This window comes from Oncorhynchus nerka, linkage group LG2 (genome assembly GCF_034236695.1).
Source record: "Oncorhynchus nerka isolate Pitt River linkage group LG2, Oner_Uvic_2.0, whole genome shotgun sequence".
Lineage (NCBI taxonomy): Eukaryota > Metazoa > Chordata > Actinopteri > Salmoniformes > Salmonidae > Oncorhynchus > Oncorhynchus nerka.
Window position 1 is genome coordinate 68,303,403 of NC_088397.1, and position 21,166 is coordinate 68,324,568.

The window sequence follows — 21,166 nt, forward strand, 5'->3', positions numbered from 1 at the left end:
TGTAATCTCAATTGCACTCCACATTGCCCTCACCCACCTAGATAAGAGGAATACCTATGTGAGAATGCTGTTAATTGACTACAACTCAGCTCAGCGTTCAACACCATTGTCCCCTCCAAGCTAGTCAATAAACTTAGGACCCTGGGACTGAACACCTTGCTCTGAAACTGCATCCTGGACTTTCTGACGGGCTGACCCCAGGTGGTGAGGGTAGGCAACATCACCTCCGCCACCCTGACCCTCAACACGGGTGCCCCACAGGGGAGTGTGCTTAGTCCTCTCCTGTACTCCCTGTTTACCCACGACTGCGTGGTGATGATGGTTTTGGAGTCGTGCATCAAGTTTGCTAACGACACAAGGGTGGTAGGCCTGACGTTTAGACAGGCTACAGGGAGGAGCTCAATGACCTGGCAGTGTGGTGCCGGGACAACAACCTCTCCCTCTACGTCAGTAAGACCAAGGAGATGACCGTGGACTACAGAAAATGGGGGTGGGGGGGAAGCATGCCCCCATCCACATTGACAGGGCTGCAGTAGAGTGGGTCAAGAGCTTTAAGTTCCTCAGTGTCCAAATCACTAAGAACTTAAAATCCTCCACTCACATGTGCACAGTCGTGAAGAAGGCGCGACAGTGCATCATACCCCTCAGGAAGTTGAAAAGGTTTGGCATGGGCCCTCAAATCCTCAAAAAGTTCAACTGCTGCACCATTGAGAGCATCTTGACTGGCTGCATCACTGTATGGCAACAGCACCACCCTCGATCACATGGTGCTACAGACGGTGGTGCGGACAGCCCACTACATCACTGGGGCTGAGCTCCCAGCCACCCAAGCCATAGGCTGTTCTCTCTGCTTACGCATGGCAAGCGGTACCAGTGCAACAAGTGAGTCACCAACTGACTTCAGAACAGCTTCTATCCCGAGCCATAACACAGCTAAATAGCTAACAGAATGACCACAAGGACTTTCTGAGTTGACCCTTGTATTTCTTTTTTTGAACTGTCTCTATTCTATGCACACTCACAGAACTCTACACACTCACGCACACTGACACTCCAACACACACATAACATCCACACACACATACAATAATCATTTACGCTGCCGCTACTCTTGTTTATCATATATCCTGATGCTTAGTCACCTTATCTCTGCTCTATACATATCTACGTCTATCACTCCAGTATGCCTCCCTGCACATTGTAAAAATGGTATTGGAACTGACCCTGTATATAGCTTCTGACTTGCTTGTGTTCTTATTATTTCTTATTTTTATTTCTCATGTGTTTTTGTTATACCGTAAGTTATTTTTAGTACTACACTGATATTGATTACTGCATTGTTGGGTTTGAAGCTTGCAAGAAAGGCATTTCAATGTACTTGTGCACGTGACATTAACACTTAAACTTGAAGTGCTCTATCTCAGAGCAATAATGAATGACCACAGCAGACCCACTGTGCAAAGACGTCAGTGCAACGTCTAGTTTTGATTTTCATTTGATTTAGTTGTCAACTAACGTGAATTCACCATGTCATTGGATTTAGATTAAAAGTTGTGTGGAAAAAATACTAAATGCCCTAACGTTGATTACTTTTTAAAAATCCAATCAGTTTTCATGTTGATTCAACATCATTTTTTGGTTGACATGACATGGAAACAATGTTGATTCAACCAGTTTGTGCCTAAGGCAATAACCATTAACACTAACCGGGGACAAACAACTTAGCTGACCAAGGCAATAACCATTAACACTAACCGGGGACAAACAACTTAGCTGACCAAGGCAATAACCATTAACACTAACCGGGGACCAACAACTCAGCTGACCAAGGCAATAACCATTAACACTAACCAGGGACCAACGACTCAGCTGACCAAGGCAATAACCATTAACACTAACCGGGGACCAACAACTCAGCTGACCAAGGCAATAACCATTAACACTAACCAGGGACCAACGACTCAGCTGACCAAGGCAATAACCATTAACACTAACCGGGGACCAACAACTCAGCTGACCAAGGCAATAACCATTAACACTAACCGGGGACCAACAACTCAGCTGACCAAGGCAATAACCATTAACACTGACCAGCTGACCAAGGACCAACAACTCAGCTGACCAAGGCAATAACCATTAACACTAACGGGGACCAACAACTCAGCTGACCAAGGCAATAACCATTAACACTAACCAGGGACCAACGACTCAGCTGACCAAGGCAATAACCATTAACACTAACCGGGGACCAACAACTCAGCTGACCAAGGCAATAACCATTAACACTAACCAGGGACCAACGACTCAGCTGACCAAGGCAATAACCATTAACACTAACCAGGGACCAACGACTCAGCTGACCAAGGCAATAACCATTAACACTGACCAGGGACCAACGACTCAGCTGACCAAGGCAATAACCATTAACACTAACCAGGGACCAACAACACAGCTGACCAAGGCAATAACCATTAACACTAACCAGGGACCAACGACTCAGCTGACCAAGGCAATAACCATTAACACTAACCAGGGACCAACGACTCAGCTGACCAAGGCAATAACCATTAACACTAACCAGGGACCAACGAATCAGCTGACCAAGGCAATAACCATTAACACTGACCAGGGACCAATGACTCAGCTGACCAAGGCAATAACCATTAACACTGACCAGGGACCAATGACTCAGCTGACCAAGGCAATAACCATTAACACTGACCAGGGACCAATGACTCAGCTGACCAAGGCAATAACCATTAACACTGACCAGGGACCAATGACTCAGCTGACCAAGGCAATAACCATTAACACTAACCAGGGACCAACGACTCAGCTGACCAAGGCAATAACCATTAACACTAACCAGGGACCAAGGACTCAGCTGACCAAGGCAATAACCATTAACACTAACCGGGGACCAACAACTCAGCTGACCAAGGCAATAACCATTAACACTAACCGGGGACCAACGACTCAGCTGACCAAGGCAATAACCATTAACACTAACCGGGGACCAACAACTCAGCTGACCAAGGCAATAACCATTAACACTAACCGGGGACCAACAACTCAGCTGACCAAGGCAATAACCATTAACACTGGCCAGGGACCAACAACTCAGCTGACCAAGGCAATAACCATTAACACTAACCAGGGACCAACAACTCAGCTGACCAAGGCAATAACCATTAACACTAACCAGGGACCAACGACTCAGCTGACCAAGGCAATAACCATTAACACTAACCGGGGACCAACGACTCAGCTGACCAAGGCAATAACCATTAACACTAACCGGGGACAAACAACTTAGCTGACCAAGGCAATAACCATTAACACTAACCGGGGACCAACAACTCAGCTGACCAAGGCAATAACCATTAACACTAACCGGGGACCAACAACTCAGCTGACCAAGGCAATAACCATTAACACTAACCGGGGACCAACGACTCAGCTGACCAAGGCAATAACCATTAACACTAACCGGGGACCAACGACTCAGCTGACCAAGGCAATAACCATTAACACTAACCGGGACCAACGACTCAGCTGACCAAGGCAATAACCATTAACACTAACCGGGACCAACAACTCAGCTGACCAAGGCAATAACCATTAACACTAACCGGGACCAACAACTCAGCTGACCAAGGCAATAACCATTAACACTAACCGGGGACCAACAACTCAGCTGACCAAGGCATTAACCATTAACACTGACCAGGGACCAACAACTCAGCTGACCAAGGCAATAACCATTAACACTAACCAGGGACCAACAACTCAGCTGACCAAGGCAATAACCATTAACACTAACCAGGGACCAACAACTCAGCTGACCAAGGCAATAACCATTAACACTAACCAGGGACCAACGACTCAGCTGACCAAGGCAGCCAAACCCCAATAACCATTAACACTAACCGGGACCAACAACTCAGCTGACCAAGGCAATAACCATTAACACTAACCGGGGACCAACAACTCAGCTGACCAAGGCAATAACCATTAACACTAACCAGGGACCAACGACTCAGCTGACCAAGGCAATAACCATTAACACTAACCAGGGACCAACGACTCAGCTGACCAAGGCAAAAACCATTAACACTGACCAGGGACCAATGACTCAGCTGACCAAGGCAATAACCATTAACACTGACCAGGGACCAACGACTCAGCTGACCAAGGCAATAACCATTAACACTAACCAGGGACCAACAACACAGCTGACCAAGGCAATAACCATTAACACTAACCAGGGACCAACGACTCAGCTGACCAAGGCAATAACCATTAACACTAACCAGGGACCAACGACTCAGCTGACCAAGGCAATAACCATTAACACTAACCAGGGACCAACGACTCAGCTGACCAAGGCAATAACCATTAACACTGACCAGGGACCAATGACTCAGCTGACCAAGGCAATAACCATTAACACTGACCAGGGACCAATGACTCAGCTGACCAAGGCAATAACCATTAACACTGACCAGGGACCAATGACTCAGCTGACCAAGGCAATAACCATTAACACTGACCAGGGACCAATGACTCAGCTGACCAAGGCAATAACCATTAACACTGACCAGGGACCAATGACTCAGCTGATCCACAGACATGCAAACAGTAGACACTGGCCATGTTTGAATACCCATACTTGCCTCCTAAATAGTTGGCCGTTTGAGTATGGAGAAAAAAATGAGTTTAATTTCAGCTTTGACAACAGCTGATCCATTAGATATGGGGATGTGCTACCGAAATCAATGAATAGCAGGAAACAACGCAATCCCGCATGATGCACTCTCAGTATGGGATTATTCTTTTCTTTATAGTATGGGAATTTTCAAAAATCGAGTATAGTTTAAATGCCAGGATGTTATACTCACTTCAGCTCTTCATCTAGTAGAATTCGATACACACTTTTCCACAATGCATTTGGAAGAGGTGGGCTGCGAGTAATAGGCCCTAGTTCTCTTCAAACCTAACAACAAAACTAGGCTAGTTAATTGTGAAGATGCCAAAGAGTGATCTTTCTGTGGTGGTGTTCAAATGTAGGCTAAGTAGTTATTGTTCTCCTCAATATGATCACGAGTATTGTATCATAGGCTACTGATGTCATGTTAATCAGGCCTTTTGATTTGAACACATGGATTGTTTTAGTTTTGTAGGCTAGGCTACCTAATTTAATGATTTAATTCATGGATCAAGCCTTAGCAGTCATTCTGATCTCGTTTCCAATGATCAGTGCTGTAGTTTATTGTGTTGCTGTCTTTGAGTTCTGAATTTGCAATACACCCGCAAGTCCATGTTTTTCTGTGCAATAGCCTTTTGATTTGATTTATATGTTACAGAGCTTTGGTTTCACTAATAATGGAAATGGAACCAATGATCTGTTTCTGTCTTAACTCCTTTTTAAATAGGATAGATGGGCTATTTGGGCTACGCTATAGGTCGAATGTGATAGTCTGCCTATAACCAGCCTGAGTAGGCCTATAACTCCATTCCTATTCTATTCTGAGTTTAGAGAAATTAAACAAATTGGAAATGAACTATTATCAGGCTGGTTGAAGTGATACATGTTGAATTCTGAAAAATCCATCCGCACTCGGCCCCGCCCCGCCTACTTAGCCAGTCACGAGCTGCTACTGTGTTGCGGTCGTGGCATACTGCATACTTTTAACTAAACGAGCCTCTGTTTCATGAGAGCAGTTCTTTTGTTGGGAGAAAATGTCAAATTCATATATGTTAATTACATGCAAATAAAGGTTGCTTCGTTACCACACCAACAACGGAAGCACAATCATGGCCTCGGATTCGCGGGTGGTCATGTTAGAACAGACCCAGGGTCTGTTTCTGTGGCGGCAGAAAGGCTCATGTTTAATGTAGTTTTTAGTGCTCTTTAAAACCAGCAAATTACGGTAAAAACACGACTTCTCCACACAAAGGCTGAAACATTCATAACCGATGGGCACTACACGAACATGCAAATTGTTTTGCCATCCTGGGAGAAACTGGAAGGTCTACGTTGCACAGTAATCCTAATATCACTTACAGATCTCATGGTTTATTTTAGGGATGAGGAGACTCTTTATGATTCCTTAGTAAAAGGGAGTTATGAAATGTGAAGACACGTTACATTAGTTATCACATAAAACCAATCATATTCACTGTTTTAAACATGAACTTCCGCGCTGCACAGTTGTGTGAATCATCTGTCTTTTTAGTGCAATAAACTAAAAACCAGAAACTCTGGTTTCTTTAACACAAGAGGTTGCTGTTATGCCTGAATTCGACCCAAAACCAACGAGGAAGGCTGCATTCTTGCGAGCGGTCGTATGAAACCAATCGGTACGTCATGAGAAGCTCTCAACTGTGCCGGCCCACTCTTCATTTCTATTCAGTTCGACTCGCCATAAGTTTGGCGTCTGAACTGTGTGTAAATCAGGGTCACGGTTATAGGCCCAATAACCTCTCCTCCTACAGGCTACTTCTCTTTAAGTAGTCTACCACTCTCTCTCTTCCTCCCTCACTTTCCTAGAGTCCCCCTCTCCCTTTTATACTTTCTCCACACTCTCTCCTTCCTCCTTTCAACTCAATTTCCACTTCCTTCTCCCTCTCTTTACTTAAGCCCCCCTCTCCCTCTTCTCCTTTTTTCCACACTCCTCCTTTCTCACTCCCCCTCCCTCTCATTCTCCTCTCCTCTTCTCCATTCTCCTCTTCTCCATTCTCCCTCCAGCAGCACACTGACCTGACAGCAGTGCTACAGATCCTGACTCTGACAACTGGGCCTGTCACTTCCAGACGAGGCCCAGTGTGTGAGGGGGGCGGGGCCAGCAGGCCACAGAGGCTGCTGTTCCTCCTCCACATGGCTCATAGTGTAACTGTAATCACTCAGCCCCAGGCCTGGCCCCAGACACCTGCACTGCTACTACACTACAGTCTAACACACTGCTGTACACTACAACTGACCTGACTCAGGAAGAATAGAGAAGGAGTTAGTTCCATAGGACACTAGGGATGGGAGAGGCTGATATCTAAGCCATGAAAGAGAAGATGAGAGAGGGATTGGACAGATGGGGATAGAGAAAGGGGGATGACTGAGGTGAAGGGGTGGGGAGGTAAAGATGAGAGAAAAAGTGGTCTTAGTCAGGTTAAAAAGAGAGAGAGCAGAGAAAGGGGAGAGGAGAGGATGCGATGCATTCACTAGCATTGTTCAATGCCACTCATTTATTTGTGTCTCTCTCTATTTCTCTTTCTCTCTTTACCTTCCTCTTCCCTCCATCAGGACACTGTGGCCTTGGTGGCTTGTGTAGGTGAGAGAATGCAAATAGAGCTCATACAGGGAGGGAAGGGTGTTGTATAATTAATTACATGTGCATCATTCAGCTTCTACTGTGACTTCCTTTGATTGAGGAGGCACTATATTACTAGCTGTGTGGGAGTGTGTGCGTGCATGCGAGTTACCAGTGAGAAGAGGTATCACTCATATCATTTATCACGCATGTGTTTCACCACAACTTTTAATTTTTTTACAGCCTCCGTCACTAAAAGGACAATGCTGCTAACAAACAGATCATAACATAAACATTACAGTGGCTAGTTTTTCCCTCTCAAAGCAATCACTTACAGGTACATATTGGTCTGTCCAAACACAGAGATAAGATCAGAGCCTAATTAAAACTGTGAGATAAGCTGGACAGAACAACATTAAAGGGAGTTTGTCATCACGAAGGGGAGTTAAGAGATTACGGGTTATCACCATGGAAATGTCCTAACTGAACCATAACTGAGTTAGTATCTACAACAAGGTAGTTTGTGAATGTACCCTTGTGGCTTGTCACTGCCAGGTGTCCCTTATTGGACATGAAAGGCATTGCCTAGAGTATAAAAGTTTGGCCTTCCTGTTCAGTCAGGGGATCCCTTACTCTGGTAAAGATGGGCATGCCTTGGGAGGACGGGAGTGATGACAATGACGTAACCAAATTGAAGATGCGTAATTGTAAGAATGTGTCTACCGCGAGTGTGCCGGTCTCCATTGGTCCACAGTCCTTCTCTCATGGCAGGCCTTAGGTTTGGGATTATTTTGTTTGCCAGATTCTAGGTTCCATGTTGTATGCTACACTAATTAGTGAAAATGACTGCTCTAAACTGGAACTCTAAACTCTAACACTGTGCTGTCAGCAGATATTGTGTGAAGCACAAAGACGTTAAAGATGTTCTTGCAGTCCAAACGTCTATTGAGAATTTCTTGTGGCAAACAAATATTATGTCTTTGTATATTCTAATAGTTATTCTCTTGTTCTGTCCTTGATTTGAAGAAACATTTGAGCTGTAGCTCTGAGGATTTCACCTCACAACACAACATGGTGTACTGTACTATGGCTACATTAATAAGGCTTATCCATGTTACATACTTTTATTGATAGTCAAGACTTGGGTTGAAATGGGCCAATGCCATTATAGAAATTCAGTAAGATTTTAGAAAAACGTGGCAGTGAAATCGCTGTCCTTTAACAACACTGTCATATATTTAGGGCTGGTCTGTTTTTGGCATTATCAGTCCTAGATTCCCTACTGTATGACACAGTACATGTGGTGACTCATCAGAACAAACAAAACTATTGAGGCATTATAGGCTCCTTCACGCATGGCGATATCATAGCCTGATATTGCCTAGTTCTGTGCTAACTGGATTCGAGCTAATAGAGTAATGAAATAAAGCATTAACCTTATCACAAGATGATATACAGACAGTGGTAATGGGTTCACTGGGAGGCTAGAGATCTGTAATGTCTGGGTCCAGATGTCTCTGTATGCCTCCCTCCCTTTCCGGTGCTATGCAGTGAAGCCATCAAATGATATTACCATTGTCTTCCCTTGACACCAGTCATTAGGTCTGCCCATGCTCAGTCCAGTCTAGATCCTCCCCAATCACTTTAACCTCAATACTTAGGCTACAATCGGGCTTAATCTAATATGAGACTTTTGGCTCTCTATCAGATCTGTGTATCAGAGCCTATGTATTTGAAGGACACTTACTGTCCAAATAAAGCCCATTTGAAAAATGTCAAGCACCACCAGACTACAGGCTAGTCCAGTTGATAATCTTTGATTAGCTGTTCTGGCACTGGAATGGAATTTCAGAATTTTCTCCTATAATAAATAAAAAAAACACTTGAGTCTCCATACATTCCCCAGCAGTCAGCCAACCAATGACGACATAGGAGACTGTCATCCAGGTACTTTGCATAAATATTCCTATCATTATCCTATCTTAAGCCCTGGTAAGGTACTATGTACACTTATTTCATTTATCGCCCAGAGATGCCTCAGGGTACATTCATGAGCAGTCGCTGTATTTTGAACTGCCTGTATTGTCGGTTGACCATGGATAAAATCAATCAAGTATTGAAAGCTGACGCTAATTATATTTTCTCTTTATCTTCTTGGAAACTATATCTAGCTCTATGGTCCCACCCTAATTAACACAATGGTGAAACTAAAGCTTAATTCGGAGCTCGGTTTCCTTCAACCGCCACGGATTACACATAGGATGGCGTCAAGGTCATTTGAGGGTAATTGAGAATGTATTCCGGGAATGAGTAGAATATTATTAACACTTTAGCTACACTGAACATGTTAGTTGTGTGTTGTAGGCTATCATTGAGGGTGAATGGTTGATGTTGTCTGATGCAGTTCTAAAAGGATAAGTAGACCAAATGCTTCAATTGTTTTGGACAACCCATAGCCTAGGCTGCTGTAGGCTTCATAATCGATACATTGATCAAACTCAATATTCAAACAGTTTTAACAAGTGTCCGTTTTATATTAGCCAACCAATGACCAAACATAGATATACACTAAGCCTCTATCCGTGTTTACACTTGCCTGCCTTGCCATGTCTACCTCGCGAGTGATTGCATGCATCTCCAACATTTTCCTTATTTCTGGCGATGCCAGACACATTTTAAAACATGTTTGAGGTTAAAGAAATGTGACTCGTGAAAGATGGGTCCACACTAGGCAGTGTATTGCAATGTGATATGTCCATTGGGAATTGTGTCATTGCACGTGCCAGCAGTTTCCAAATAATAAAAACACTTCGTGCGCACTAACTCTGCTCCATCCTCACAGGATTGTAGCCTACTACAAAAATGCGTTCCTGTTTTCACTTGAAGAGTGGCAAATTCATCTAAATCTCAATCCGTTCACATTGAGATGTAATTAATAATGATGTTAATATTCGTAACAAACTGCATGAAGCTGCCCTATAGGCAAACATGGCTATTGATCTTCCCACATTTGGTAGGATAAAAGCGCGTCCAGAAGCGTTCCATTTTTCCTCTCCAGATAAAACCGTTATAACGGCATCGGTAACGTTCAGTTAACATTGTTATTTTAGGCTGATGTATAGATCTACGCTACTTTTATTCACTTGACTGTGCCATATTTTGATATTGCATTTTTCAATAAATAAAGGAGTGCACAAAGAAAGATGACAATACCTGGTAGCTCAAAATGCTCTCAGGGTCGTTGACTTCTGCAGGCATGATAGTAGGGTCCGTGTATCGTCCTTTCAGTTGACGGGTGAGCTACTATACACGGAGTCAGAAGCTGAAGCTGATAGCCAAGACGGCTACAAGAGACTCGCGGTGTTTTCAGTCAATTCTTTGACAGATATTCATTGGTGACATTCCTTCCCAATTCTGACAGACATGGTGTGGGAAAACATGTTCCCAGTTGAGAGAGAATCGTAGAAACGCTGCAAATTCCACCTGTTCTGTTATTAGCGTTTTGACGTCCTGATGCGCGCGCTCCTCAAGCTTTCCTCTCTTTGATCCCGGGCAAGGTTAGCGGTGGATGGAGCATCACTGCTTGTTCAGCCAATTATGAGAAGGCAGCAGAAAGACTGCGACGCATTGCTGTTGCCACCGAACTGATGTCAAGATAAAGTCCCGTTTCAAGTTGCACATTCAGGGGGTAACAAAGTAGTCTATGTATCCATAATACTGGAGTAGATTGTTACAAAGTATACGGATTCATTTTCAGATGTTTTACATTATCATTTGAACTTGCAATGTATAGGCCTATGACGACAGCAATCATGGCATAGACCAGGGATGGGCAACTGGCGGCTACGGGCCTGCGACTGCAGCTCCCCCTTTGAAGGCCCTCGGAACAATTTGGTTGTGTATCAGAAATGTTTTCTCTTATGTCAGTCACTGATTAGTCAGTAGCCCATGTCAGCTAAACATTTTCAGATTTCTAAGTTAGTTTCGCGGCCAGCTATCTAAAAATATCATGGTCGAATTACCCGCAGGGGGCACACATTGCATTTTATTAGTCAGTCTCACACATATATCATATTAAAAACTGCACACATTTCTTTCCACCCTATGGCAAATTGTAGAATCGCAGGAAATTGGATGTAAAACAGCACATTTTCATTGCTGCCCCATGACAAAATGAGTAGCATTGCACGAAATTTGTAATACGATTGCAACATTTTCTCTACACCAGATGGAACAATTTGTTGAATTGCACAATTTATTTTAAAACTTCCTCTCCTGTCAAGATGATGACCACTAAAATGTTTTGCTCACAATGTGGGGAGTTGGATGAGTTCAGATCATCATGATGCCCATCCCTGACTATAGCCTATATGATATTGTTATATACAGTGCCAGTCAAAATGTTGGACACACCTAGTCATTCCAGTGTTTTTCTTTATTTTTACTATTTTCTACATTGTAGAATAATAGTGAAGACATCAACACTATTAAATAGCACATATTTAAACAAAGGAGATGATCATGGACTTCAGGAAACAGCAGAGGGAGCATCCCCCTATCCATATCTACGGGACAGTAGTGGAGAAGGTGGAAGGTTTTAAGTTCATTGGCGTACACATCATGGACAAACTGAAATGGTCCACCCACGTGGTGAAGGAGGCTGAAGAAATTTGGCTTGTCACCTAAAACACTCTTTTTAAATTTTTACAGATGCACAATCGAGAGTATCCTGGCGGGCTGTATCACCGCCTGGTACGGCAAATGCTCCGCCCACAACCGTAAGGCTCTCCTGAGGGTAGTGAGGTCTGCACAACGCATCACCGGGGGCAAACTACCTGCCCTCCAGGACACCTACACCACCCGATGTCACAGGAAGGCCAAAACGATTATCAAGGACAACAACCACCCGAGCCACTGCCTGTTCACCCCATTATCATCCAGAAGGCGAGGTCAGTACAGGTGCATCAAAGCTGGGACTGAGAGACTAAAAAACAGCTTCTATCTCAAGGCCATCAGACTGTTGAACAGCCATCACTAACATTGAGTGGCTGCTGCCAACATACTGACTCAAATCTCTAGCCACTTAATAATTACAAATTGGATGTAATAAATGTATCACTAGTCACTTTAAACAATGCCACTTTATATAATGTTTACATACCCTACATTACTTATCTCATATACTGTACTCTATACCTTCTACTGCATCTTGCCTATGCCGTTCCGCCATCGCTCATCCATATAGTTATATGTACATATTCTTATTCATTCCTTTACACTTGTGTGTATATAAGGTAGCTGTTGTGAAATTGTTAGATTACTTGTTAGATATTACTGCATGGTCGGAACTAGAAGCACAAGCATTTCGCTACACTCGCATTAACATCTGCTAACCATGTGTATGTGACCAATAAAATTTGATTTCATTTGATTATGGAATCACGTAGTAACCAAAAAGGTTTTAAACAAATCAAAATATAGTTTATATTTGAGGTTCTTCAAAGTAGCCACCCTTTGCCTTGATGATATATTTGCACATTCTTGTCATTCTCTCAACCAGCTCCATGAGGTGGTCACCTGGAATGCATTTAAATTAACAGGTGTGCCTTGTTAAAAGTTAATTGTGGATTTTTTTCCCTTCAGAATGCGTTTGAGTGAATCAGTTGTGTTGTGACATGGTAGGGGTGGTATACAGAAGATATCCCTATTTGGTAAAATACCAAGTCCATATTATAGCAAGAACAGCTCAAATAAGCAAAGAGAAAATACATTCCATCATTACTTTAAGACATGAAGGTCAGTCAATCCGGAAAAACTTTGAAAATGTCTCCAAGTGCAGTCGCAAAAACCATCAAGCGCTGTGATGAAACTGGTTCTCATGAGTACCGCCAAAGGAAAGGAAGACCCAGAGTTACCTCTGCTGCAGAGGATATGTTCATTAGAGTTACTAGCCTCAGAAATTGCAGCCCAAATAAATGCTTCACAGAGTTCAAGTAACAGACACATCTCAACATCAACTGTTCAGAGGAGACTGCGTGATTCAGGCCTTCATGGTCAAATTAATGCAAAGAAACCACTACTAAAGGACACCAATAAGAAGAAGAGACTGGCTTGGGCCAAGAAACATGAGCAATGGACATTAGACCGGTGGAAATCTGTCCTTTGGTCTGATTAGTCCAAATCAGAGATTTTTGGTTCCAACCATTGTCTTTGTGAGACGCAGAGTAGGTGAAAGGATGATCTCTGTGTGGTTCTCACCATGAAGCATGGAGGAGGAGGTGTGATGGTGTGGGGGTGCATTGCTGGTGACACTGTCAGGGATGTATTTAGAATTCAAGACACACTTAACCAGCATGGCTACCACAGCATTCTGCAGTGAGGTGTCATCCCATCTGTTTTGCGCTAAGTGGGACTATCATTTGTTTTTCAACATGACAATGACCCAACACACCTCCAGGCTGTGTAAGGGCTATTTGACCAAGAAGGAGAGTGATAGCGTGCCTCATCAGATGACCTGGCCTCCACAATCCCCTGACCTCAACCCAACTGAGAGGATTTGGGATGAGTTGGACCACAGAGTGAAGCAAAAGCAGCCAACAATTGCTCAGCATATGTGGGAACTCCTTCAAGACTGTTGGAAAAGCATTCCAGTTGAAGCTGATTGAGAGAATGCCAAGAGTGTGCAAAGCTGTCATCAAAGCAAAGGGTGGCTATTTGAAGAATCTTTGTTTAACACTTTTTTGGTTACTACATGAGTCCATATGTGTTATTTCATAGTTCTGATGTCTTCACTATTATTCTACAATGTAGAAAATCGTTTTTAAAAAATAAGAAAAAACATTGAATTAGTAGGTGTTCTAAAACTTTTGACCTGTAGTGTATTTCAAATTCATGTAACAGAAATAGTGTCTTTCTACCTGTGATCGCTCAATGTAATAGTTTCCATTAAACCACAAATTTAGGATCAGATGATCTTAACCCCAACCTTAACGTTAACCATTATAGGTATGTAAAAGTATCTGATCCTGTATCAGTGGTTAGCAGGAACTTCCACCCAATTCTCCCTATGGGCCCTTGTCCTTCTGCAAGCACCTCTCCACCCCCAATTCACAGTCAACGATACTGTATAGTGGACGTTCATTAGGAATGTCTAATTCCGAAAGATGATAGTTTGCATTATTCCTTCTCTCCCTCGCTCTCCACATTTTTGGAAGACTTCCAGAGGACAGCATGCACTAGACTGCTCCAGTACATACTGGAAAGGAGTGACGGAGAGGGAAGAGCGGGAGGAGAGGGAAGAGTAGAGGAAGAAAAGGTGAAAAGTACTCATCACAATTCAACAGTATCAGAGGTTCAGAGGTATATACTGAACACACAAACACTTAATAAATTGCAATAAATTGTGCCATTCTCGAGACGGAGAGACAGCCTGGTGCGTGGAGCTGCCACAGGAGGCCTGGTGCGTGGAGGAGGCACCGGATGGACCGGACCATGGAGGCGCATTGGAGGTTTTGAGCACCGAGCCTGCACAACTTGTCCTGGCTGGATACTCGCCGTAGCCCGGCAAGTACGGCGGGGTGGAAAAGACCACACTGGGCTGTGCTGGCGAACCGGGGACACTGTGCGTAGGGCTGGTGCCATATAACCCGGGCAGAGGAGACGCACTGGAGACCAGATGCGCTGAGCCGGCTTCATTGCTCCTGGCTCGATGCCCACTCTAGCCCGGCCGAGACGAGGAGCTGCGATGTAGCGCACCGGGCTATGCTAGCGCACTGGGGACAGGTGCCTGCCCGGTCCACCTCTCACCACGGTAAGCACGGGGAGTTGGCTCAGGTCTCCTACCTGGCTTAGACACACTCCCCGTGTGCCACCCCCCAATAAACTTTTGGGGCTGCCTCTCGTCCCTGTTGCGCTGCCGTGCTAACTCCTCATAACGCTCGGCTTTAGCTGCGTCCAGCTCCTCCCTGGGGCGGTGACATTCCCCAGCCTGTGCCCAGGGTCCCTTACCGTCCAAAATCTCCTCCCATGTCCAGGAGTCCAGAACCCTCTGCTCCTGGTTACCACACTGCTTTAACCTCCCCACGTCTACCTTTGACTCATTCCTCTCTGCCTCCTTCTTTCCACTCCTCTCCTCTTTTGACCTCACCCTCTCACCTTCCCCCCCTACTCACAAGGCAGGAAATACGCTCGACCTCATCTTTACTAGATGCTGTTCTTCCACTAACCTCATTGCAACTCCTCCAAGTCTCCGACCACTACCTTGTATCCTTTTCCTCTCGCTCTCATCCAACACTTCCCACACTGCCCCTACTCGGATGGTATCGCGCCGTCCCAACCTTCGCTCTCTCTCCCCGCTACTCTCTCCTCTTCCATCCTATCATCTCTTCCCTCTGCTCAAACCTTCTCCAACCTATCTCCTGATTCTGCCTCCTCAACCCTCCTCTCCTCCCTTTCTGCATCCTTTGACTCTCTATGTCACCTATCCTCCAGGCCGGCTCGGTCCTCCCCTCCCGCTCCGTGGCTCGACGACTCATTGCGAGCTCACAGAACAGGGCTCCGGGCAGCCGAGCGGAAATGGAGGAAAACTCGCCTCCCTGCGGACCTGGCATCCTTTCACTCCCTCCTCTCTACATTTTCCTCTTCTCTCTCTGCTGCTAAAGCCACTTTCTACCACTCTAAATTCCAAGCATCTGCCTCTAACCCTAGGAAGCTCTTTGCAACCTTCTCCTCCCTCCTCAATCCTCCTCCCCCTCCCCCTCCTCCCTCTCTGCAGATGACTGTCAACCATTTTGAAAAGAAGGTCGACGACATCCGATCCTCGTTTGCTAAGTCAAGCGACACCGCTGGTTCTGCTCACACTGCCCTACCCTGTGCTCTGACCTCTTTCTCCCCTCTCTCTCCAGATGAAATCTCGCGTCTTGTGACGGCCGGCCGCCCAACAACCTGCCCGCTTGACCCTATCCCCTCCTCTCTTCTCCAGACCATTTCCGGAGACCTTCTCCCTTACCTCACCTCGCTCATCAACTCATCCCTGACCGCTGGCTACGTCCCTTCCGTCTTCAAGAGAGCGAGAGTTGCACCCCTTCTGAAAAAACCTACACTCGATCCCTCCGATGTCAACAACTACAGACCAGTATCCCTTCTTTCTTTTCTCTCCAAAACTCTTGAACGTGCCGTCCTTGGCCAGCTCTCCCGCTATCTCTCTCAGAATGACCTTCTTGATCCTAATCAGTCAGGTTTCAAGACTAGTCATTCAACTGAGACTGCTCTTCTCTGTATCACGGAGGCGCTCCGCACTGCTAAAGCTAACTCTCTCTCCTCTGCTCTCATCCTTCTAGACCTACGATACTGTGAACCATCAGATCCTCTTCTCCACCCTCTCCGAGTTGGGCATCTCCGGCGCTTGCCCACGCGGATTGCGTCCTACCTGACAGGTCGCTCCTACCACGAGAATCCGTCTCCACACCACGTGCTCTCACCACTGGTGTCCCCAGGGCTCTGTTCTAGGCCCTCTCCTATTCTCGCTATACACCAAGTCACTTGGCTCTGTCATAACCTCACATGGTCTCTCCTATCATTGCTATGCAGACGACACACAATTAATCTTCTCCTTTCCCCCTTCTGATGACCAGGTGGCGAATCGCATCTCTGCATGTCTGGCAGACATATCAGTGTGGATGACGGATCACCACCTCAAGCTGAACCTCGGCAAGACGGAGCTGCTCTTCCTCCCGGGGAAGGACTGCCCGTTCCATGATCGCCATCACGGTTGACAACTCCATTGTGTCCTCCTCCCAAGCGCTAAGATCCTTGGCGTGATCCTGGACAACACCCTGTCGTTCTCAACTAACATCAAGGCGGTGGCCCGTTCCTGTAGGTTCATGCTCTACAACATCCGCAGAGTACGACCCTGCCTCACACAGGAAGCGGCGCAGGTCCTAATCCAGGCACTCGTCATCTCCCGTCTGGATTACTGCAACTCGCTGTTGGCTGGGCTCCCTGCCTGTGCCATTAAACCCCTACAACTCATCCAGAACGCCGCAGCCCGTCTGGTGTTCAACCTTCCCAAGTTCTCTCACGTCACCCCGCTCCTCCGCTCTCTCCACTGGCTTCCAGTTGAAGCTCGCATCCGCTACAAGACCATGGTGCTTGCCTACGGAGCTGTGAGGGGAACGGCACCTCAGTACCTCCAGGCTCTGATCAGGCCCTACACCCAAACAAGGGCACTGCGTTCATCCACCTCTGGCCTGCTCGCTTCCCTACCACTGAGGAAGTACAGTTCCCGCTCAGCCCAGTCAAAACTGTTCGCTGCTCTGGCCCCCCAATGGTGGAACAAACTCCCTCACGACGCCAGGACAGCGGAGTCAATCACCACCTTCCGGAGACACCTGAAACCCCACCTCTTTAAGGAATACCTAGGATAGGATAAAGTAATCCCTCTCACCCCCCCTTAAAAGATGTAGATGCACTACTGTTCCACTGGATGTCATAAGGTGAATGCACCAATTTGTAAGTCGCTCTGGATAAGAGCGTCTGCTAAATGACTTAAATGTAAATGTAAATGTAAATGCTTGGTCCAGTTGTGGTGGGTAGTTCTGTAACAGCTGTTGGAAGGAGAGGACCAAGGTATGTGTCCATATTTATTAAATGAACACTGAAATAACAAAAAAGAACAAAGAGAACTACCGAAACAGTTCTGGCTGGTGCAGACACATAACAGAAAACAACTACCCACAACTCAAGGGCGAAACCAGGCTGCCTAAGTATGGTTCTCAATCAGAGACAACGATTGACAGCTGCTTCTGATTGGGAACCAAACCAGGCCAAACACATAGAAATACAAACATAGAACAAAACATAGAATACCCACCCACATAACACCCTGACCAAACTAAAAATAGAAACATACAAAGCAATCTACGGTCAGGGTGTGACAACTTGCTTATTCACATGTTCCACATCAGTCTTCCTTAGCAAATCAACAGGCAGTTTGGAGAAGAACTGCGCAAAAATATGAGTAGTTAATTCTGTCCTTTTCTCTCTTTCTCGGCCTCCTCCCTCCCTCCATCAATTCGGACCACCTGTGCAACAACTCCATCCAGAAGCACTTCCAGCTGTCTCAATGGCGCCACCCGGAGGTGCCCGAGTACAACATGCGGTCATGCTCCCAGTTCCGGGCCTTCCTGCGTGCCCAGGGCCAGGGCTCAGCATGGGGGGTGCTGGTTGTGCCCAGGATGCAGCGGACGGTGGTACAGGACCTGGTGGAGGGGCGCAGGGGCAGCTTTGACCTCTATGTAGCAGACTTCATGCTGGGTCGGGACCTAAGGCACTGGCTACTGGAGATCAATGCCAGCCCCACCATGACTCCCTCCATGGCCATCACTGCCCACCTCTGCCCTGCTGTGCAGCTAGATAACCTCAGGGTGGTGCTGGACTGACGGGTGGACCCTGGTGCCTATACAGGGGGCTTTCAGCTCATCTACAAGCAGGTAAAGACAGGGATATACACTGAGTGTACAAAACATTAAGGACACTTGCTCTTTCCATGACATAGACTGACCAGGCGAATCCAAGTGAAAACTATGATCCCTTATTGATTTAAATCCACTTCAATCAGTGTAGATGAAGGGGAGCAGACAGGTTAAATGAATAGCTTGAGATATGGGTTGTGTATGTGTGCAATTCAGAGGGTGAATGGACAAGACAAAATATTTAAGTGCCTTTGAACTGAGTATGGTAGTAGGTGCCATGTGCACCGGTTTGTGTTAATAACTGCAACGCTGCTGGGTTTTTCACCCTCAACAATTTCCCATGTGTATTGGGGGAGGGTGCGCAACTCAATATTAAAAAGGTGTTCTTAATGTTTGTACACTCAGTGTATGTATGCATAGACAAACATACATGCAGATCCTTGTGCATTTTGCAATCATGCAGACACACAATTGATGGATTGATGATCACATATTATGAGTTTATGCAATGCATTATCAGGTAAAATACAGCAAAATAATCCCCAGTCAGGAGTGTGTGAATGCATCTCTCTTCCTTCTTCTCCCAGGTTGCAGTTGAAGTCCCTCAGTACTTGGGGGTAAACCTGCTGTTGGAGGGAGCCCCTGTAAGACGACTCCGACCGCCCACTCACAGAATCCCTGTCATCCCAGAAACCCCTCTCACCACACACACTCACACCAACCATTCAGGCCCAGAGGCAGAAGACAAACCCTCCAAACCCTTCATTCATAGACCATCCCCATGCAAAGATAACCAATAGAGATGGGTTCCCCAATAGAGATGAGGGTGGAGCTCTGGGGAGCCAGCACACCTCCCCTGCTATGAGATTATCCCGAAGGATGGCACCAGAGCTCGCCCTGGCAAATGCTTGCCTGAGGCTGAGTCTGAGCAGCGGTGAGCCTCTCCGCCTGGTTCCCAGGACTCTGTCCCACTCCATCAGCACCTCCTGTGGCACATTAGGGGGGACATCCACCCCTCTCACCCAAAATCCCATCCCGCCACAGGACCCTGTATCGCCTGGCCCTTCCTCCCAGAGTCCACACTGGGACCCCAACGTAGGGCTCTACACCATGGCTTGCCCACCCTCTATGGCCCAATCCCAGCCCTGGAGATCCTTAACCTGCACCCCACCCCACTGACAGGACCTCGCCCAATGCTGGCCTCCCACCCTGGCCTCCGCATACACCAGCTCCTCCCCCACTTCCACAGGCAGGCAATGGCCACCAATAAAAGGGGCTGCATTGGCGAAGGACCTAAATCCTCTTGACGTAAATTCTGATCTAAAACATAAGAGGGGAAAACACAAAACTAACTCTGGATTAGCATCTATGGGCAATGTCAACTTTTTTTCTCTCTCTGATGGAAGTCTTGAAAGTAGAATGAAATAGAACATGAAGTAAAGACTTTCCATCTGTGAGGTTAATGTATTTTATTTAGTGTTAGATTTAACAGAACTTCACTTCACATACAGGACAGCCTGTAGATATCACTATCAATGATGGTTCAGGGTACATTCTAAGGATGTGTTTTTGATAACTAGGTTTTTCCTGTATTGGTACTGTTCTTTCCAGTAAATGGTCAAATTGACTTTACACTTGCACACAACATGCCAGGATCTCACTTCATTGGCAGCATCTCATTGGTATGGTCACTATGTGTCGGGATTTCCACTCACCCATGCAAACATACAAACACCCCCCCTCCCCCCTTCCTCTCCCAGGCGGATGTGGTCCAAAGAAGATTCTTTGGATGCAACAGTCTTCAAAAGTAACATCGAACCACAGGGGGTGAACGAGAATTCTGTAAAAATCTGCCAGAAGTTAGACAATAGATACCGCTACACTACCCTGTACTCCTTCAAGCACAGGGTGCCTATCTACAGCGGGTACTACAGCGAGTGTCTTATTCAAGACCACCTAAAGCGAAACCGATTCAAGACCAAGACCGGATCAAATCCAGTCAAGACCAAGACCAGGGAGGGGGGGACTGAGTTAAGACCGGGACCGGGAGGGGGACAAGAGGTCAGAGACCGAGTCAAGACCGAGACCAGAAACATGGGAGTCCAATTCAAGACCATGACTGTAATTTTGTCAAATCGTCATAATAAGAGTTGTCCAGTATTTCTGTGTTCATATTTCAGAAGAACATATGGATTCTTTAGAAGTTCAGAATGGTGAATGCTGAGGGCAAATAGAGCCACAAACCTAAACACAGTGGGAAACAATGAGGGCCTTCTACGCTTTCAGAGAAAGACTAAGGATTTATACAATTATTAAAATAATTATAATTATATTATTATTTTCAATGATGTTCTATCTTCAGTGTTTGTTAGAAAGGAAAAGGTTAAC

General features: G+C 45.8%; 1 pseudogene; it reads left to right on the plus strand.

Moving 5' to 3' along the window:
* The first annotated feature begins 484 nt into the window (after nt 1-484).
* On the plus strand, nt 485-19,643 carry LOC135572925 (tubulin monoglycylase TTLL3-like; annotated as a pseudogene).
* The last annotated feature ends 1,523 nt before the right edge of the window (nt 19,644-21,166 follow it).